The 18,532-nt window shown below is 46.4% G+C and overlaps 1 protein-coding gene across 47 annotated transcripts in view; it reads right to left on the bottom strand.

Annotated features, from left to right (window-relative positions):
* SEMA6D (semaphorin 6D) overlaps positions 1–18,532 on the bottom strand; it is a 568,415-nt gene that overhangs the window by 40,358 nt on the left and 509,525 nt on the right. For 7 of the 47 annotated variants that reach the window (XM_025998660.2, XM_025998658.2, XM_072738443.1 and 4 more), the window contains exon 1: positions 13,720–14,025. The exons of 12 other annotated variants lie outside the window; for them this stretch is intronic. The gene's annotated coding sequence lies outside the window, so the exon portion shown is untranslated. Of the gene's footprint in view, positions 1–13,719; positions 14,058–14,717; positions 15,082–15,255; positions 15,517–18,532 lie in introns of those variants that run through there. 28 more of the 47 variants (XM_072738450.1, XM_072738439.1, XM_072738442.1 and 25 more) reach the window with 18 other exon arrangements.

Genomic DNA, 18,532 nt, shown 5'->3' with positions numbered 1-18,532 from the left:
CAATGTGCACATATGGTAGCATTATTGTGCTATTAGTGCTCAAGAAATGCCAACCTCTTACCAGAACTGTTTTGTATTTTTTCTCTTTCTGCATTTAGAAGTAGCCATCCAGATATATTTTATGAAACCCATCCAAGTGCAAAATCAACAAGCCCTTCAGATATGAATATTTCATACATTCCCAGGCATCCTTGATTTAAAAACAATAGTAATAATAATAAAACTACTACAATTTACTGAGTTTTTATTATGTCAGATATCATGCCAAGCGCTTTGAATATATTTCCTCCTGAAGAAGACCTCATAACATCTCAATGAGGTTGATATATTACCCTGATTTTCCAGTGAGGAAAACCAGGCCCTGCGAGGTTGAGTGGTAGAATCAGAATTTGACCTTAGGACTATTTGGATTCCTGGAGACTCACTATTCTTTGAAAGGAAAATAGTGCAAGTTGGACATACCGAGAATAGCAGAGCAGGAGCTATTGCTTGACTTGAAAGAATGAGACTTTTATTTGATAAGGCCTGAGTGAAGTTTCACTTTGGTGAACAGAAACGAAAATCTAGGTGGTTAATTTTCAGTTTACTACAAAGACCGATCAGTTATACAAAGACAGGTAAAGGAGGAGCCTCCTTGCCCACATTTTATGGGGCCTTAGGACTGATTTACTGCATTACTATACCAGGAAAAGAGATTAACAGTATAACAGTACAGAGTAAAAGGCGGCTCAGAGCCAGGCTAAGATTTCCACTCAGGTGGTTTGTAGTATGTTTCATTAAAAGACAAGAGAAAGATTTTTTTTTAATAGTGCGTAACTTTCCTCAGTAGATACAGATTTACAATGTGTAATAGAAACCCGGAAAGCATTAACTTTAGAGATTCAGGGGTTAATGGTTTTTTGAAGTAGGAATCATAAGAAAATGTGAGTTTATAATCATGAAAGGTCTCAGAATTGAAGAAAATACAGTTAGTGTTTCTGTCTCTACCTCTCAGGAGATAAAAGTGCCTTCATAATTGTGGCTTCTATTTATTATGACGTTTCAAAGTGTTAATCTGGCAGGAGTATCTTATTTCTTATTTAAAACAAGTTACAGAAAATAAAGGAAAAATGTGGAGTGTAGCAAAAGCAAATTCATTTCATATATATTCTTGTCCACATTTTGTAGCATTGTCCTCCAGTGTCATATCTTTAATAGTTTTAATTGCCTGATTAAATAAAAAGTCCGGTTTAGGTATGCAAAATTTTTAAATAATGGCAGAAAAATATTTCTGGCCAAACACCAAAGTTCTATAACTGAGACCACTCATGAATTAAGTCTATGTAATACACACTGTGCGTACCTGGTATGCATATATAATAATATATGATACATACGAATGATTTGCAGCACAATGATGATTCTGTTTATGTATCCAATGGTAAGACAGTCTCCCCCATCTAAGTCCATTGGGGTGGTCCCATTCCCCTGCCCAAGACTGCTTATGGATTTAGCCATGAGCAGGTGTCATGACTCTATACACAGAGACCAAGGAGCAAATGTGTTACTAGGAAAGGTTTCTTAGACTCTTGATCTGCTGGATACTCACTTGGAAGGTGCGTTTTACTGGAAATCTGAAAAGAGTTAGCAAGGGACAGGATGGCAGGCTGAGAATGGCAGAGGACACAGAAAGCACCTGAATCTTTGATGACATTGTTGAACCAAAGAATTTACCAACCCTGGAGCTATCCCATCTCAGGACTTCTTTTTATTTGACTTAACATACATGTTCTCATCGTTGAAATAACTTTGAGTTTTCTGTTACTTTGTAGCCAACCCCAACATGACTGACACCTATTATGTTCTAAGAACTACTCTGGCCAATTCCCGAAATGCATCATCTCTAATTGATTTCACATCTCTAAGCTAAGGGATATTTTCTCCATTTAACAGAGAAGGAAACAAAGACTTGGAGAAACTAATCACATACATCCAGTTAGCAGATAGGACAGGATTCCAACCTTGGTTTGCTGAAATTTGAAAGTTATCATTTTAAAATCTCTGTATGTGGAGCGCCTGGGTGGCTCGCTCGTTAAGCATCCGACTTTTGATTTCAGCTCAGGTTATGACCTCAGGGTTGTGATATCAAACCTGTTTGAGATTCTTTCTCCGTCTCTCTCTGGCCCTCTCCCCCCAACCCCCACCTTAAAAAAAAAAAAAAAAAAAGCTTCCAAAATCTCTGTGTTTCTGTACCCGTATGGTGGTATTGCATTTTTATATATGTCCACACTTACATACATGCCTATGGTGAAGGCATTATCTGTGGTAGCCCATCATTTATCACATTTTTCTGTCTTTGAAATGTCAAATATAAACACGTTTAACGTAAAACATTAAAAATCATGAGGCATGCAAGATTGAGGGAATATGCATTAAACAAAGCAAATGGAAGAACTGGAAAAAGCAATCACTACCAGGTTTCGTTTTCCATGGGGATTACTTATTTTCCTTCTCATGGGTCAGATAATTCAAGCCGTGTTCTTGCGGCTGGCTGAGACACTGACATCGTGCTGGATGTCATCTGCATTAAATACTTATCAACCTGCATGGGTACCATTAATAAGTACGAGTGTCATAAGGGACATATGTGTCTCTAAAGAAAATACCGAATCAAAGATGGCAAATTTGCTGCGTAGAGGCTACCATGAACCTTCCCTTCTGTAATCAATCAAGGCACTCCTTTTCTCCCTGACCTTGGATGTAGGTCCACAAATTTCTACAACACTAGCTGCAGCCGCTACCAATCAGTCAGGTTTGGCTCTCTACTTGGAAACTCATTTGCCCTGTGTGTCCTATATGTTCCACGGGGGATGGCTCTTCAGGGACACAACTGAAATTACAGGGAAATTGTGCAATGCTAGCTTATCAACCCCTGATAGCTGAATGAAGTGAAATTATTGCTAACTGAAAATATTATCTATGTATTTCTGAAAATTGAGTCTAAAAACTATATTAGCAGCAATGAAGTTTTAAGTGATCCCGAAAGAAAAGGGCAAAGTGTTGTAAAATATAAATGGCAATAATAAACTTGAAAGTTGGACTATTTGTGTGCCTGTCCCTTCTTTTCACATAGCTATATGCACATTCATGAAGTGAACTTAAATTTTTAAAGATCACCACTGGATTTGAGCCTACCACCTAGGTAATTAAAATATGAAAATAAATATAGCATTTGGAATTGTACTCCTAGAAAGAATCTTGGAGATTGTCCAGACTCTTTCTGCTGCCCATCCCCACCTCACTTTGTTCTAGTGACAGATCTAAGGACAGCAAGGCCAGTGCCTTGTCCATTGAGATCTGCTAACTCAATTAAAACACCTTCCTTATAGTCCTTCAAAACAACTCTCTGGTCCCCCAAATTCTCCTCCTTTACTCAGTCACCCTATAAAAGGCAACTGGATTCAGGGATTCTGTACATGCAGTTAATCAGGTAAAGGATATTCATCCTCAAAATAAATAAATGAAAGATACAAAATAGAGGACATGAAGATCAGCATGGTTAATTTTTATTCTGTTACTACTATAATGATTATTTTTAAGAGCCCCCAACTGATTATTCTAAAAGGAACAGGGCCCTCCTGAGCACTTATGTGCTAGGACTTTATTGTTTCTTCCACTGATTGAACCAAGGAGGTGTTATAATGAGTGGCTGGGTTGTGGGCTTGGAAGTCAGGCAGGCTTGCGCATGGATTCTGACTCTGCCACTGCATGCTCCTAATGAGGTGCTGACCTGTGGCGGAGGGAACAATGTCCCCACCTCTCCCCAAAGATGTCCACACCCCAATTCCTGGAACCTGTGGAGAGGCTTCTTTACCTGGCAGGAGAGACTGCATATAGGTGATTAAGTAAAAGATCTTAAAATAGAGAGATTTTCCTGGATCACACAGGTGGGCCCAATGTAATCATAAGGGTCCTTAAATGATGGAAGGAGGAAGCAAGCATCCAAGGAGATGTGATGATAGAAGCAAAGTCAGGGCTGGCTGGCTTGGAGGAGAAGGAACCACAAGTGGAAGACAGGAAAGCAGCTTCTGGAAGCTTCCAGAAGCTGGAAAAGACAGGGAAATGGCTTCTCTCTTAGGGCTTCCAGAAGGAACATAGCCCTGCTAACACCTGGACTTTAGCCCAGTGAAACCCATTTGGGTCTTCCTACGTCCAGAACTGTGAGGTAATACAGTTGCGTTGGTTTAGGCTTCTAAATCTGTGATAATTTGTTACAACAGCAATAGGAAACAAACTGATGCTCCTGAGCATGTGTCCTCATCTATAAAATGGGAATAAAAAAGTATGTGCCCCAAGGGGCTGACACGATGATTATATTAAGAGAGTATAAATAAAACACTTTAGTGCCTGGAAGAGATTAAAAAAACTCAATGAATGTTCGCTGTCATTATGCATATGATCTCATCCTTTAGACTAGGGATTTATATATTGCTAATTATAATAAATGGTGATTCCATAAAATGTAATTCATCTTATCATAATAGTTCCATATATCTGAGCAGCGCTTATCTGGCTTTTAGGAAGCACGTTCACTTCTGTTGTCTCATGTGATGCTTATTATAACTGTGACTCCACAGACAAGGAGACTGAGGGTCCGAGGGGGCACTCAGAGAGTACTCTGTTGGCCGAAGTTGGAATCCAGGTCATCTGATTCCGAATACCGTACCCTCCCAAACTCATCGATGAGTGTGTCTTATAGAAATATACAGGCACGGTATGCAGAATCTTAATGGGAAACAAAAATGATAAAGCCAAATGATGATGGGGTTATTCATCGCACACCAGACCATTTCCCCTATGATCTCACGGTGAAGTTTCCTGTCCAGGCCTCCAGTCCCCCCGCTCCTCCAAGTGCAGCCCGAGTACTCTCTCTAATGCATCTAGTCAATTGTGCAAAGCACAGGGGAAAAAATTCCATCCTGACCGCAGCAGGCAATCACCTTATGCCCTGAAGCATGAAGTTTGATTACCCTTATCTCAGTTTATCATTAAATCAGAAACTGTTGCTATGAATACTGGCCTAGGACTCCATTTATGAAATGATATAGGCCAGTCAGCAGAAATAAGTGAGTACCCTTTTTCTTTCTTAATTTCTGCTCACTGTGAAGATTTTTTTTTTTTTTTTTTTTGAACAAGGGGCGGGGGGAGCCTCTTTAGCTTTGAGCAGATTTTTACTACTTTCTTCAATTTCATGAGCTAGCCGGGATTCCTCTGGCTCATCACCATTCTTGCCATGCTGTAGGCAAAAGGTTTCGGATACCTAGTGGCCTGCCAACACTAGCCCTGAAGTCTACACCTTGTTTGGGTGGGGATCTGCCCTCTGGCCATACCAGAACATCCTTTATCAAAGCATGGTCAAGGGACTGCAGGGTTTAAGTCACTTGAGATGTGTGTTGAAAATGCAGATTCTGAACCCAGCAGAACAGAGCTACTAGTGCTGGGACCCTGGGAATCTGCATTTTAGCCCTACATGCTACTAATGAATTCTATAGTTGAAGGACCACTGATAGAGATCAAAGATGTGGCAGGAATGGTCTGGGAGTGTGCCTGGATTTTCCAGGTGCTATTTAGCTTTTCATCAGCCCACGGGGCAACCAGCACAGAATTCATGCCAATCATCTCTATTTGCCTTCAATACAACCAATAGCAGAAGGCAGATTTCTGACGCCATGAATCTGAAACGGCTGACATCGGGGCAGGGTTATGTTACTAAGCATCAAGGTCTGGGGTAACTCTCCAGGCCACTGGACCTCTCCTGCCAAACTCCCCTTTCCAGTCTGGCTGAATCTGTGGCGAGTGTTGTGCATGTGCATGAGGGCAGAGGATAGCTGGTGGTGAAACTAGCTTCAAGGGCTATAGATCAGTGAGAGAGATATAGGATAAAACCCCATGTGAAGAGACAGCACAGTATAAAGGCTAAAAATAAGGGCTCCGGAGCCAGACTACATTTACTTTTGTCTAACAGACACTGAGGTATAGATGGCACTCACTAGCTGCCAAGCACTATTCTAAGTGCTGTTCAAATATTAATTCGTTTGCATCGCACTATAACCCTTCTGAGTGGGTGCTACCATCGTGGTCCAGCTTTTCTGTGGTGAAACTGAGGCTCAGAGAGGTGAAGTAATTTGCTCAACATCACGGTCCATGAATCACACTGCCTGGACTCATACCTCAACGGCCTGGCTCCAGAGAGTTCATGTTCGAGAGCCTGCCATGCCATCTGTCATGCATCCAAGTCCCCTGCCTTGACCCTGGGAAAGCTGCTCAACCTCCCAACTCTCTATGTCTCCCTGTATGAACTGTGGATATTATTAATAATAGTATCTACCTCAAAGAATGCTAACCAGCTCCCTTAATGTATGCATCGAGAAAGCACTCACACAGTAAGCACTCAGTAAACGCTAGCTCTCGGTTCCCGATCAGTCCTACACGCTCAGGGGCAGCCTGAGGATTAAATTAGATAACATATTTAAAGTGTTAGGCACAGTGCCATGGCACACAGTAAGTGCTAGCTGTTATTATTAGCTGAGTTGAGCCAGGCCAGTTTATTTTAGGTCCTGTCTGGAAGGCAACTGTGCTTTATGCAGGGAGAGGCCGCCAGGCCTTCAAAATAAATAAATAAATAAATAACTGGGTGGGAGCCAGACTAATTATTAGACTGAACAGGTTCTCTGCTTTAGGTCACTGGAATATTCCTGAAAAGTTCCCGATATTGAATTTGTGTATGCTTAATCCTTTTTCCCCATTGACCCATTTTATAACTTCTGATTGATCTTTCATTGGCACAGATTCTTCAGACTTAAGTCTTTTCTCAGACTGTCATGTAACTATCAACTTGTAAAAGACTTAAATATACCAAGGAAAATTGAACCACTGGAGCAATTCTTGGCAAAGTAATTGGCTTAATCATTCCCTAATGTAATTGTTTTCATTTTATTTTTCCTTTATTATGTGTTCTAATAAGCATGCTTATACTACGCTGAACGTCCCGTCTTTCCTTCCACGAAGCTTATCACCTCCACTATTAAACTTAACTGTGGTTAAGTGGCTTGATTGCAATTTCTGTTAGTTCAAGGGGTGTATGATGGCTTGGCAATCCTTATACCCAATAGCCTAACTTGCAGCAGTAGGGTTGGACATGGGAAGGAGGTGGGGAGGTGGGGGTTGTGGGGATCCACTGATAGGGGCTGAGTTTATCCTGAAAGCTCAGACCCAGAAAGTATAGCTGAAATCCCCAGGGTATCTCCAGGATGGAATTTTCCAAAAGGAAGTATTAGTAACTTCCCAAGTTGTTTACTGCTACCTTTTCACTTTATTAGGAAAAAACTGTCAGTGCCAATCCCACCTTTTGCAGAGCTTACCAGGCAGTGATAGGCTATATCTGCAATGTAATAAAATGCTAAACTCAACCCGCACGTTTACTAAGATGTTTGCTGCATGTTGCTCACTCTGCTGCCTTTCGGAGATGAACAGGCCATCCAGCCTCAGAACGTACAGTCCAGCTCCTATCATTCTAACAGTTTTGACAAGTTTCTGTTCTTCTGCTTCCTCTCTCCACATTCCCTTCTCCCTTCTCCAAACCCCCCCCCCCATAATCCTTATCACAGACTCTATGTCTAGAGTTCTTTCAAGTTAAAAAAGATGAAACCAGTGAAGCAGGACCCTTCTGGTATGGTTCTCCAAACAACCCCGGGGGGGAACCCATCTTACTGGGTAATTTGAGGCAAATCATGTCATCCCTTCCAATGTTCTGGCACGACACCAAACCAGCTGGCAGCTGACATGGGGTTTTTAGCTCTGATCACGGAGCAATCGCCCCAAGATTGATCCCATCCATTCTGATGGCTTAAGGACGGGGCTATCTGCTGAATGGCTAGAGTAGACAAGAGATACTCAACAAATATTTGTGGACTGCACGGCAAACTGCCTCTTCACACCTGAAATGCAAGTCTGTCCTAGGTTAGGACTCAAATGTGGACAACTGACCGTGAACCATCCCCATCCCCACCCCAGGGCCTTTGCCTAAGCTGTTCTCTATGCGTGGAATGCCCTCCCTCTCACCACCTCCCCCACTGCCCCTCACAGTCCACCTGTCCAAATCCTACCTAGTTCAAGGACCAGCTCAAATATCAGCGGCTCCACAAAGCCCTCCCTGACTACCCTCGCCAGAAATAACTTCTCACTCCTCTCAATTTCCATAGGTCTGGGTGTATGTTTTCTGGCACTTAAAACGGTTGCCATTTCATCTTGGCTATGTGTTTACCTTGTCTTTTCTACACCACTCAGTAAGACCCTTGAGCTCTGGAACTCTCTGTCAGTTCCTCTTTAAACCATTTCCCCACCCTGCACCTAGTCGTGCAGAGCACACACTTGGGAAAAGTTGCCTGAATGAACAAATGGTTCCCCCAGCAATGACAGAAACAGAAACAACTGCAACATTCTTTATTCCTTCTTCTGCCTCTCCTCCTTCTCCTCTTTCTTCTGTAGCTTTTAAAATATATTTACTTGATCCACCAATTACCCAGGGGAGGAGGTTTGGGGACTAACTGATGGATGTAGACAACTCTGCAGACCAAAAAAGCTTCCAGAGACCCCTATAATGACAAGTGATGCCTAGGCCAACGTAGATGCTGGGGAGCCGGAGTCTCTGGTCTGTTGACAGCCGGCTCCTGGGAATGGAAGTGTTATTTTCCCAAAGAGCTTCATCTGCTCTGGTTCATATGTGCCAGTTCCTCGTCTGAGTAGAAACTCCTGACTTTATTTTTAAATACAGACTCCAATAATAGGCTAAGTAATTGCAGATCTTCCCGAGGCCTTATTATACATGTACCAACATATTGGCCTTCTTAAAACCCATATTTCTTTCCTGTAAATATATGCTGAACACCTGAAATTTCAGCATTCTATGTAATGGTGGCATGTGTTTGTTTTTTTCCCCCTCCCCTAGGAATCCTGAATAAAAAAGGGACAACAAAAGAAATGCTGATGCACGAGCGACAGTTTCTCAACAATGTGTCTGATTACTAGTATAGGTAAAAGGATTCTCCTGCAACTGTAAGTAAGAAAAATGTGTATTACAATATAATACATAGTCAAACTTCAATAATACACTTTCTATCCTGGTGCCACTAATGCTTGAACAGCTGCAGCTCTCACTGTCTTTGCTGATGGGGCCCATAAATACTCCTGGGAAATGGGACAAGGATACATAATGGATCTTCACCTGCCAAGATCAGGGAAATGAATGTCAATCGCACCCTGGATGCAGGCACACTTTTTGGTGGAGAGTGATGAATATTGCCATTTGTCCTATGCCACTGTAATCTTGGACAGGAAAGCCTACCATGGAGAAAAATGGTGGGAGAAGAGGCTGTTCTGGGACACTTGAAAAGAAGAGTGTGTCATAATTATTTGGCCACCAGGAATAAAAGCGAGAGAAGTGTATAACAATATGATTTAGTTTAGAGAAAGGTTAAAATTTAAGAGGGTACCCACACTGTACGTATCATTTCATTCGGTATAAAATTTTCCCTCAAAAAAGGACTCTTTTTTTGAAAACCAAATGTCAGAAATATCAGGGAAGCACACAATTATAGGGCAGTGTATGTTACCAGAAACAAGTCTGGGTGGTGATTAAAGGGTGTGGGCTGACGTGTTAAGCAGACCTGAGTTCAAATTCCGACTCTACCCCCTCCCTGCTGTACCATCTCAGGAAAATGACCTGACTCCTCAGATCTCTGAGCTTTCTTTTTAGATAAAGCAGCGAAAATATCAGAGCCCACCTTGTGCAGCCGATTAAAGGTTACGTGATATAATTACTATCAAGAGTAACAATAAGTGCTAGGTATTGTGTGGTCGCTACTGTCTTCACCCTCCTCCCCTTCCTCCTCCATCATCATCATCTTCGTCATATCGTCCCAGCTGCTTTGGGGCTGAGTTCCTTAGGAAAGAAGCAATAAGACTATCTCCCACCCAAATACGAGGCGGTCGCCCCCTCTCACATCAAGCTCCAAAAGTAGTACTTCTAATCATAAGTTTTCTTTTTAAAGCTTTCACCCTAACTGAACAAAGGTATCCACCTAACTCATGTCATTCTCTTTTTATCAAGCAATGACAACTGTAACAGATACCTTCTTAGTTAAAAAAATAAAAAAAAAAAAAATCCCCCTCCTACAAAGAGTGATGGAAAGCACTGCGTGCTATTAGACACGAGTCCCAGAGCACACATCATACGTTCTCTACGAAAAGGGAGGAGGCAATGACACGTTCAGTTCTCCAAAGAATTTAGGCAAGGTCCTTTTCTGTTTTCAGCCATTTGGAATCACAGGCTAAAAGACTACTTCATTCTTTTCTTGCCCTTTTCAAAAAGACTGCATTCTGAATGTCTGGGATGGGTGGTGTCTGAATGGCTTCTTCTAATTGTGCCATTCTGGTGGCTTCACCGCATCAAGCCTCCCAAGGCGTTCGTGTGGGTCGTGTAGGGCTGTGGCAAGTCCCCTCGGGGTGGAGCACGCCACTGCAAGGCGCCAGGGCCTTTGTGCAGGTGGACCCCCGGAGCTGGATGAGGGGCCCAGCACAGGTTGCCAAACAATGGAAACTTTCCCGTTCTGGGTGTTAACTTTAGTTACCACAGCCAGACAATGCTGCCAGTGGTGTGGAAGAAAAAATTGCTGTAGCCAGCTGTGCTGTTCACAGTCGGATGGATTCTGTGTAGCTCCAAATGGTGATGGAGCCAACCGCCTGTTGTAGCCAAGGACAGGATGATGGATGATCTACACACTGTGTCCAAGTGGAGAGAATGGCAGGAGTTCACTTCGGGGTTGTTAAAATGCTAATCTGGGCGAGTTAACAAAAGCTTAATAGAAACGAAAAAGTTTGAGAAATAAGTACACCTCATGTGGTATCTATGTGGACCACTGATCTGATCGCCCCTGGTAACATAAACGGTTGCTTTTCAGAGTAGAAACGTTTCCTTGTTTTCCCGGTGGATGAATGGAAGCGGCTCCAATTATTAGCTGCACCGCCACTGCTGGCGGGGTCTGAGCCGGAGAAGTAGGCCCAACAATAGCCACCTCGACGGAAGAAGGTTATGGCATGGCTTAATGTAGTTATAGGACTTTTATCTCTCCATGTGTCCTCGGAGTAAATCTAGACACACTTTTTCTCCCCCAAGCTAGAGGTTGGCAGCTGTTCACGAAATGAGCAGAAACCTAAGATACAGGCTTGGGGAGATTTTAATGCTAAGTCTCTGTTCACAGGAGTTCCCCTGTTCCCACCACAGCTTCAATCCGTGAATTACACTAAGAGTAGATTGAATTCTTAGTGTTCGCAATTCAGGATTCAACAACATGCTTCAAAAAAAGGGGTGCATGTTTACATGATACGTAAAGTGATCCATTTGGCCACACTCTGGTTCTTTGCATTCTTCTCAAGTTGAACAGACAACAGAAGCACGTCTGCCTCACCTGGTGTTGGAACGCTACTGGCTAGCATAGCTTCTTGCAAACGACAGGTACTCAATACATCCGGCCTGGTTGGCACACCCCCCCCCAAGTGCCTCTTGCTTCCTCTAGAATGGATCTAGAATGTGCAGGCTTAAAGTCTATTAACTGAAATAAAAGGGAATATTTTATCCTGCACCCTGCGAGGGAAAGAGTTCGCCTCCTACAGTTACACCAATAACGGTTAGGCATTCAGCCAGGCTCTTAACTCTGCGTAAAATGCATCAGAATGGTGAAAAATGACCCTCTTTCAGATGCATTTTTCACTCTTTGTATCTTAGTGAGACTCACATGCAGGAACAATGACTAAGCTAATTACCAGCGTTTATTATGATGGAGCAGCAAGAAGGGAAGAACTTCTCCAGGTTCAGTAAGTCCTTAATAATTATGGGTAAATTGTGAATCAAAGCTCTGATTGCTGCTTACTTGCCTGTGTGCCTTTCCAGCAAGAGAAACCACCAGAGGAGGATGCAGGGGCCCATTCACCCAGAGCACAGTCATTGGACAGATCAGATCCTTCCTGAGCAGCAAGCAGCCAGTGACCTGAAGTCCACTGGATTTCTGAGTTGCGCTCACTCTAAGGACTAATAGGTTTACGTCACGGCCATCTTTCAGATTCATCAAACCAGGGGAGACATGACCAGATGGTGCTATTAGTGAGCACCAAAAAATGGAAGAAAGGGAGGGGGGAGAGAGAGAGAGAGAGAGAAGCAAAAGGGCAGAATGCTCACAGATCTCAATCAAACTCAAGTTAACCAGCTGTTTGTGATGAAGAAGTCACAATATTCCTGGCAAACTGTCCTGCATCACAGAAATGTTCCTCAAAATAGGTCCGCTCCGTAGCACCTCTAGTAGAAGCAAACACAGGTAGCAACATCCTGAAGGATCCAGTAAGAAATAGTAACTGGTTGTTAATCTAACTAAACGTGCCAGGGGAAGAAAAACGGTTTGCTGACAACACAGTTTGGAAATCTTAGGGTTATTTATTTAACTGCCGTGCTGAGAGCACATTCTAGGGACCCAAGTCAGAGCACAGACAACAACTATAAAAAAACAAAACAAAACCCAGCTATGGCTGGGCTATAGTTTATTTACCTTGAGACGTTTTAAGTTCATGAGAATATAGGCCCAGATCTCAGAGCTTACTTGGGCAATTTCTATTTATCCTAAGTCGGGTAAATGTTTGTGTAATATTTGCCAGCCTCACAGAATATGCCTGTCACTCACTACATTAAACAGGACTACGCGCGACTCAATTTTCTGAGTTAGATACCTAAGAGAGCAATAGGATTTCCTAACAACTTGAATAAACTAGCATCAGAATCTATCATCTATTAAACCAAAACGACAGCAGAGTCCTCCCCTTGAGGTAGGGTTTCTCGCAATCCTACAAGGACAAAAACCTGGGAAAATGTCTCCAAACAAGAATTTTTCCTATGCCGAGGGACAAGAGAGCCCCGGCCAGCTGAGAAAAAAATGTCAAACCTCCCTCTAGGACTTTAGCCTCGAAATAAACAAGAGAATGCACTTTACTGCTCCAAACACCAAGCAGAGGGAAGCAGGGTCCTTAAAGAGTACCTGGACTTGTCACTGCAGACTTAAAATCCTCAGCAGCCAGAAGTTCTTGGGAAAATCACTCTGGACATTTTTTCCCCCCAATTAACTGGAAACACTACGGCTGTTCTTAGGAGAAAACAGGCGCCCACAGTGGCGGACACCGGGTCCAATTAGTGCTCACCAAGCCTCTATGTGTATAATAACGACCCACTGCCCCTGTCCTGTGGGGAAGCCACCCAGCTGAGGCCGGCGGGGCTTTGGGATGCTGGAGCCTGGCTTGCTGACGGGCCACCTCGCTACACCTCGTCCTAAGCCTGAGCTCCTCTTAACACTGCTCGGTGCCCCTCTAGCTCCATGGCATCCAGCTCCTTCCAAGTTCAGGATTTCAACGGTCTCCTGACAGCGGTGCTCCCGAGAGTCGCCTTCGCGGAAACGTTCCCAACCCGGTTCGCGTCCAGGCCAAGCGCTCCCTGACCTTTCAGCTCAACCCGAGACTTTCCTCCACGGCGGCGGGAGCCCTCAGCCCTCCCGGATACCCCAGGCGGCGGCGGCGGCGGCGGCGGCCCCTGCGCACCACGAACACGCCTCGCCGCCGTCACGACGGGAGACAGAAGTTTCCTACCTTCCTGCTCGCCATGCCCCGGCGTGCGGCGGCTCCCTCCGGGCTGCGGGCGCCTCCGGCCGCCGAGGAGCGGCGCCGGGAGACCGCGTCCTCCTTACTCGTTTCCGTGCATAATTGATGGCTGGACGCGGACGGAGCGCACCTCCGCGCCGGGCCCCGGACGCCTCCGTAAACCATGTGCGGCCGCGGAACAAGGCGCGGAAAGTTGCGGGCGGAGTGGCCCGCAGGAGAGCCCGGGCGCCGGGGTCGGGGGCGGCTCCCGCCAGCAGGGGGAGAGGGTGCGCGGGCCGCCGCCGCCTCCGGGCTGGAGCCGGGGGCCGAGGCGCCCGAGCGCGCCCCCCGCGCCCGCGCCCGCCCCCGTCCCCGCCCCCGCCCCCGCGCGCGGCCGCGGGCTGCCCCAGCCGGGGGCGCACGGACGGGCAGCGGCGGCCGCGGCTCTGCGCGCCCCCTTCGGGCGTCGGGCGCGGGCGCGGGCGCCCCCGACGGTCCCGGCGGCCTGGGCCGGGCTCCGCTGCAGCCGCCGAGCCCCAGCCCTTCCCACCGACGGTGCGCGGGAGAGCGCGGAGCCGGCTGTGCCTGGCAAGAAACTTTTACTTGCCCCCTCCTTCCGCCGTGTTTATCACCGTTATTTCTTCCGGGCTGGGGGTGCACAGTGGCGGGGGCCTCCCCCTGCGCCTCCAGCGCTGCCCGCTCGGACGGGTCCCCAAGCCTCTCGGGCCCGCGGCGCGCCCCCCGCACGGCGGACGGACAGAGCCGCTGGGAAGAGGAATCAAGGCTCCAGTGACAAGGCGCACGCACGCGCGCAGACACACACGCACACACACGCGCACAGACACACACACACACACGCGCGCACACACACACGCGCGCACACACACGCGCGCACAGACACACACACACGCGCGCGCGCGCGGGCACGGGCGGCCGCTCAGGCTCCGAGGATCCGGGCCCAGCCCCAGCGGGCGCCCAGGCATCGGCGGGTTAGGACAGGGTCTTACCTCATGGGGGGCGGGGGGCTGGTAAAAAGGAAAAAAAAGAGAGAAAAAAATCAACGACCCCAGCTCGTCACGCGCAGGGAAAAAGAAAAAGAGAATAAAGGAAGAAAAATCCGTCTTTCTCTCTAGGTCTTGGCTTCCTCGGTATAATCCAGAAACTCGCCGCCACCAGGGCTCGCAGCAGCGCCGGCAGCCGCGGCGGGACGGAGCGGGAGCAAAACAAATCGAGGCCGGGCAAATGGTGTAATTCGATCCATCTCCAAGTCAATCCATCAGGCGCGCCGGAGCCGGTTCCCTCCCCGCACCGGGCGGCTCGCGGCGCGGGGCCCACCCCCACCCCCGGGCACGGACGGCAGGCGGCGCGGGCGGCCCCGGCGCGCTCCCGCCCCCGCCCCCGCCCCCGCCCCGCCCCGCCCCCGCCCCCGCCCCCTGCGCCGAGCGCCGCCTGGAGGCCCCCAGCCCGGCGCCGCGGCCCCGCTGACCCCTCGGCGGCCCCCGCGGCCCCCCCGCGGCGCTCGGGGCGCGCCCTCCGTCCCCGCACCTCGGAGGGCCGCCCCTGCCAGCAGCCCCGGAGCCAGCCCCGGAGCCTCGGTCCTCCAGCGCGCGGCGGCCGCAGCAGCCTCGCTCGCTCTTTCCCTCCTCCTCGCCTTCGCTCACTTTTCTCAGAGCTTTCCTGAGACGTGCGGGGACAAATCACCGCAGCCCGGGGGAGCTGCAGGCGCAGTTGCTCTGCCAAAGTTCGGCCTTGGTTTCCTAACCTAAGATGCAGTTTCTCCAGCGCATCCTTTACGAGCCCGCCCCCCTATTACCTTTCTGGTCCCCCGGCCCCCTCCCAATTTCTCTTTATAACCGCTAAGCAAAACAGCTGGGGAGAAGCAATCAAACATTGCTTTATCTTTATAAAATACAGAAATTGCCTACTAAAAATCCCATTTCTCCTTTGAATGAAAGCCATTCGGTACAGTATAATTTTGCAGGCTAATGAGCCGGTTTTACAGGCAAGTGTTTCGTGTAATATGTTGTGGGAGAAATGAAAATGTCCTTGAAGTGACATCATTTAAAATTGACTGTCACAAATGAAAGAAAGAAAAAGCCATATATTCCAAAACAAGAGGATTTTAATCCAAACTTCGTTTCCAAGAACGGGGGCTGTGTTTTATTAATTTCCAGTTGAATTATGAATCACTGAGGGCTCTACATGGCTGGAATGAACCATGATATCCCTATTTAAAAAAAAAAGAAAGAACAGAACAGAACAGAGCTTTCTCGCCAAACTTTTAATTTTCATTTGAGTATGGTTAATTACCGTGAAAGAGAGAAGAAGGGGGCAGAGAAAGGATTTTCCTTCCCTCAGTGGTTCCTACTTTCCCCCCAGCACAAAGTTACATGTTTACATTTAGGGAAAAATACCCTGTTCTGAGTTGTTTCCGCAACTTCCACGACGGGCTTGAAAAGGAACTCAAAAAAGACACCCCAAGGAACTGCTGCAGGACTCATCCGGACAACTGTTTTCTCACTAGTTAACACTTTGTTACCAAAAGGAAGAAGGAGGGAGGAGGAGGGAGATTCTTTTAAAATATAAACTCTCTTCCTGCTGTTCTTCCTATTCGAAGAAAGGGGTAGGGGGCGGAAAGAACAGCTTTGGCAAGGCAGCTCTTGTGATTTTTCTGTTGTTGTTAAGGCTTTTGTTGGCTGGCTGGCTGGTGTTTTCTGGTTGTGCTGGGCTCTGACATCATTGCAAGTTACTTGGCAGTCAGGGCCCTTCCCCAGCCAACTTCTGACCCAGAAAGCTGTGCCTGTTTTACTGGCATCCAGTCATTCCGTATTTTCTCCATCAAGGGAGCAAGCCCCGCTGCAGGCAGAGGGCTCTGTGCACTGAATGAAGATGCAAGGGGGTGACCAGTGGCTTGATGAGAATCAAATTGCCACCCACCTGGAGGCAGAAGGCTTAGGAGTTGTCCCGTCTGCAGTAGCAGCAAGTGGTGGTGGTGGTGGTGTTGTGTGTGTGTGTGTGTGTGTGTGTGTGTGTGTGTGTTGGGGGGGGAGTTTAATTCTTTAGATTCTTGAATTCTTTGCTGTGATTCCATGATGGCCAACTTTACAGAGCACCACCCGTGGGAGTGCAGTTTATCGTGGACTGTGTTCTTAAAATCCAGGATTAAAAAAAAAAAAAACTTTTAGGCTGCAGAAGGATGTACTACTAATAGGTCATTTTGAACCAAGGACTTGACGTGTTTTCAGTCTAAATACTAGTCTAGACCTCTGAGCCAATCCCGATGTTTGGTTCACTGGGAGACAGAAGTAGAGAAGTGGACAATCCCCGGACAGAAAGACACCCGTTGTATTTTGTTTGGTATCAAAACATTACTCTTAGGGCTTTATCATTCCCTTGCTTCCCAGAATCTGATGGTCAGGAAAATGATACTCTTTTAATTCGGAATTCAGTGGAAAGAAGTCTAAGGAAAGTACACACTCTCTGCAGTTTGTTAGCATTTGGTTCTTTCAGTTGATTTCAAAAGTTGATCAAAAGTTGATACTTTGAAACTTTCGGCCCTAGGCTGACACTGCATCCCACTTTACACTTTAGGCTCTATAGCATCGAGTGGCCACTGGCAGTGCCCCACCGCGTCACACTGATTCACGTCTCCTGTCTTCACTTGTGGTGTCTCTGCTTTTAAGGGTTCTCTTTCCCCCATTATTTCAGGTACTTTAATTCTGGCTTTTCTTCACTTTTACCAAAAATTTTCTCTAGGTGTCATAATTTCCCTCCTCTCACTAGCCCCGGGATGGGTGTAAGCACCTCTTTTCTGTGCTCTCCCAGCAAGTTCATCTGTGTAATTCACCACATTGAAGGGAAAATGTCTGCTTAGGATGTCTTCTCTACTGGGTGCTTCCTTTGTTTTTGTTTTTTTTTTTTAAAGATTTTATTTATTTATCCATGAGAGATACACAGAGAGAGGCAGAGACACAGGCAGAGGGAGAAGCAGGCTCCCTACAGGGATCAGGACCTGAGCCAAAGGCAGATGCTCAACCACTGAGCCACTCAGGCAACCCTCCTACTGGGTGCTTCTTATCTGCAGGGATCTCGCCTTTTTATCTCAACAGCTCCAGTGCCTAGCACAGTGTGTGGCATTTAGGGGGCATTCGATAAATCCTGTGAAACAGGACAGATAGTGGAGCCTACAACTTTCTCACACAAGTTTATGTGCTAAACCAGAGAGTATAGTCATCTCTGGATTCTGTATTCCTCCAGAGTAGAGATTTATTCATTTGTATCCCCAGAGCAAGTGTAGTACCCTAGTAAGGATGTTGATTGAATGAGTGAAGAAGGAAGGAAGGAAGGAAGGGAGGAAGGAAGGAAGGAAGGAAGGAAGGAAGGAAGGAAGGAAAAGAGAAGAGAGAGAAGAGAAGAGAAGAGAAGAGAAGAGAAGAGAAGAGAAGAGAAGAGAAGAGAAAGAAAAGAAAAGAGAAAGAAGAGAAAGAAAAGAGGGCAGCCCAGGTTGCTCAGTGGTTTAGCTCTGCCTTCAGCCCAGGCGACCCAGGATCGAGTCCCACGTCAGGCACCCTGCATGAAGCCTGCTTCTCCCTCTGCCTGTGTCTCTGCCTCTCTCTCTCTCTGTGTGTGTGTGTCTCTCATGAATAAATAAATAGACTCTTTTTAAAAAGAAAAAAAGAAGGAAGGAAGATATCTGGCTCTTTTCACACTCAGAAAGAATACCTAAAGGACTCACTGCTGTAGATTGTCAATGATTATGCTTTAGTGTGTATCTGCATACATCTCCCATTAGTGATAAGTAGTAACTTAATTCACAGTCGTT

Source organism: Vulpes vulpes, chromosome 15, assembly GCF_048418805.1.
Source record: "Vulpes vulpes isolate BD-2025 chromosome 15, VulVul3, whole genome shotgun sequence".
Taxonomy (NCBI): domain Eukaryota; kingdom Metazoa; phylum Chordata; class Mammalia; order Carnivora; family Canidae; genus Vulpes; species Vulpes vulpes.
Note: the sequence above shows the minus strand (reverse complement) of the source record. Positions and strands in the feature narration are given on the sequence as shown.